Genomic DNA, 3,597 nt, shown 5'->3' on the forward strand with positions numbered 1-3,597 from the left:
GCTCGCCTGACAAACGAGCCAGCCATTCCGTGAGATCAGAGTCTTCGTGGTATAGGCTAGAACTGATGGCGGCATTCAAGAGAATCCGGAAGGTCTAACCTTGTCTGTGGTATTCTGAGTAGGATTCAATGATTGAATGACTGTGACGTGCTTCAAACTCCTGAGGGCGGGGCGTTAGTGACAGACGCAAAAGAATCACTGGATTCTATTCCGGCCTGATCGAGAACCGACAGATGGATAGCCGTGCCGTGACAGGGTGCGTTGAACATTTCCACTGAGAGGATGGGAGGTAGCCACTGACAACGGTGAAACCCTTGCTTAAGCTTGCCATGGAAAGGAAGAAGAAGGATTGGATGAAGACAGTAGGAAAGCAGAGAGACGGAAGGGAAGGCATCTTCATACGCTTATCTGAAATTCCTACCAATGAATTACATAAGTATCTCTATCTTTATCTTTATGTTTTATGCGTTTATCACCATACCCATTTGAGTTTGCCTGACTAAGATTTACAAGGTGACCATAGCTTACTTCATACCAACAATCTCTGTGGGATCGACCCTTACTCGCGTAAGGTCTATTACTTGGACGACCCAGTACACTTGCTGGTTAGTTGTGCGAAGTTGTAGTGATCACAATTTCGTGCACCAAGTTTTTGGCGCCGTTGCCGGGGATTGTTGAGTTTGGACAACTGACGGTTCATCTTGTTGCTTAGATTAGGTATTTTTTTTCAGAGTTCTTAAGAATGAATTCTAGTGTTTCAAGGTGATGTTCTTATCATCACCAAAGCTGATTGATTTTCATCAATTTAGCTCTTGAATGCAATGTCCTGCTGAAGCTTGTTTAGCCATGTCTAATTTCTTTAGACTAAAGCTTTAGACTAACATTGCATGATTCCTGGAATTCTCATTAAGAATTTTGATACCTTTATTTTCTTTTTCCACTTAATTTTCGAAAAAATCCAAAAATATTTCTTGTTTGAGTCTAGTGTTTCATTTTAAGTTTCGTGTCAATTGCATGCATTCATTCATGTGTCCTAAGTGATTTTCAAAGTTATTCTTGATGATCTACTTGCTCTGATCTTTGAATTCTATTGACTTGAGTGTTTCGTGTGTCTCATATGCATTCTCATTTTGTTAGTGTCAGTAGTATACAAACTGCTAAGTTTGGTGTCTTGCATGCATTGTTATTTGATTTTAGTTGCATTTTGATTATTAAAAAATCCAAAAATATTTTTAATTTGTGTCTTCTCAAGTCAATAATACAGAGAATTGAAGATTCAGAACATACAGCAGAGGAATTGCACAGAAAAAGCTGGGCGTTCAAAACGCCCAGTGAAGAAGGACAGACTGGCGTTTAAACGCCAGCCAGGGTACCTGGTTGGGCGTTTAACGCCCAAAAGAAATGTGCACCATTCTGGGCGTTTAACGCCAGGATGGCACAAGAGGGAAGATTCTATTTTCAATGCAAATTTTTTTCAAGTTTTCAAAGTTTTTCAAAACCAAATCTTTTTCAAATCATATCTTTTCAATCATATGTTTTCAAAATTGATTTCTTTCTATTTTCAAAGATACTTGCTATCAATTAATGATTTGATTCAACATTTCAAATATGTTGCCTTTTCTGTTGAGAAAGGTTTAATGTTTGAATCATATCTTTTCTTGTTAGCCAAGTTTTTAATTTTCAAAATCAAATCTTTTTAAAATGTTTTTCAAATCATATCTTCTCAATCACACCTTTTTAAAACTAATCATATCTTCTTAACCACATCTTTTTCAAAATAGTTTTCAATCAAATCTCTTTGATTTCTAATTTCAAAAATCTTTTTCAAAAAAAATCACTTTACTTCTTTCCCACTTTCATTTTCGAAAATCAATTAGTGTTTTTCAAAAATGTTTTCAAAATCTTTTACTTAATTTTTGAAAATTACTTCCCTTCTTCTCACATCCTTCTATTTATGGACTAACACTATCCCTTAATGCAAAATTTGAACTCCATCTTCTTTGATAAGTTCAAATTTTCTATTTCTGTCTTCTACTTTTCTTCTCCTCTGACACCTAAAGGAATCTCTATACTGTGACATAGAGGATTCCACATTTTCTTGTTCCCTTCTCCTTCTTATGAGCAGAAGCAAGGACAAAAGCATTCTTGTTGAGGCTGATCCTGAACCTGAAAGGACCTTGAAGAGAAAGCTAAGAGAAGCCAAAGCACAATTCTCTATAGAGGACCTAACAGAAATCTTCAAAGAAGAAGAACAAATGGCAGCCGAAAACAACAACAATGCCAACAATGCAAGGAAGGTGCTGGGTGACTTTACTGCACCTACTCCCAACTTTTATGGGAGAAGCATCTCTATCCCTGCCATTGGAGCAAACAACTTTGAGCTTAAGCCTCAATTAGTTTCTCTAATGCAACAGAATTGCAAGTTCCATGGACTTCCATTGGAAGATCCTCATCAGTTTTTAGCTGAATTCTTGCAAATCTGTGACACTGTCAAGACTAATGGGGTTGACCCTGAGGTCTACAGACTTATGCTATTCCCTTTTGCTGTAAGAGACAGAGCTAGGACATGGTTGGACTCACAACCTAAAGAAAGCCTGGACTCTTGGGAAAAGCTAGTCAATGCCTTCTTGGCAAAGTTCTTTCCACCTCAAAAATTGAGTAAGCTTAGAGTGGAAGTCCAAACCTTCAGACAGAAGGAAGGAGAATCCCTCTATGAAGCTTAGGAAAGATACAAACAATTAATCAGAAAGTGTCCTTCTGATATGCTTTCTGAATGGAGCATCATAGGTATTTTCTATGATGGTCTCTCTGAACTGTCCAAGATGTCTTTGGATAGCTCGGCTGGAGGATCTCTTCATCTGAAGAAGACGCCTACAGAAGCTCAAGAGCTGATTGAAATGGTTGCAAATAACCAATTCATGTACACTTCTGAAAGAAATCCTGTGAACAATGGGACTAGTCAGAAGAAAGGAGTTCTTGAGATTGACACTCTGAATGCCATATTGGCTCAGAACAAAATATTGACTCAACAAGTCAATATGATTTCTCAAAGTCTGTCTGGAATGCAAAATGCACCAAGCAGTACTAAGGAAGCTTCATCTGAGGAAGAAGCTTATGATCCTGAGAACCCTTCAATGGAAGAGGTGAATTACATGGGAGAACCCTATGGAAACACCTATAATCCTTCATGGAGAAATCATCCAAATCTCTCATGGAAGAATCAACAGAGACCTCAACAAGGTTTCAACAATAATAATGGTGGAAGAAACAGGTTTAGCAATAGCAAGCCTTTTCCGTCATCTTCTCAGCAACAGACAGAGAGATCTAAGCAGAATACCTCTGACTTAGCAACCATGGTCTCTGATCTAATCAAAACCACTCAAAGTTTCATAACTGAAACAAGGTCCTCCATTAGAAATTTAGAGGCACAAGTGGGTCAGCTGAGCAAGAAAATTACTGAACTCCCCCCTAGTACTCTCCCAAGCAATACAGAAGAAAATCCAAAAGGAGAGTGCAAGGCCATCAACATGGCCGAATTTTGGGAGGAAGGAGAGGCGGTGAATGCCACTGAGGAAGACCTCAATGGACGTCCACTGG

General features: G+C 38.5%; 1 non-coding gene across 1 annotated transcript; it reads right to left on the bottom strand.

The window, feature by feature from the left end:
• Positions 1-2,660: 2,660 nt before the first annotated feature.
• On the bottom strand, positions 2,661-2,768 carry LOC112798703 (small nucleolar RNA R71). Its single transcript, XR_003200302.1, has one exon. It is a non-coding gene; the product is annotated as a small nucleolar RNA R71 (small nucleolar RNA).
• Between the last annotated feature and the right edge of the window lie 829 nt (positions 2,769-3,597).

The sequence above is a fragment of the Arachis hypogaea genome, chromosome 4 (genome assembly GCF_003086295.3).
Source record: "Arachis hypogaea cultivar Tifrunner chromosome 4, arahy.Tifrunner.gnm2.J5K5, whole genome shotgun sequence".
Lineage (NCBI taxonomy): Eukaryota > Viridiplantae > Streptophyta > Magnoliopsida > Fabales > Fabaceae > Arachis > Arachis hypogaea.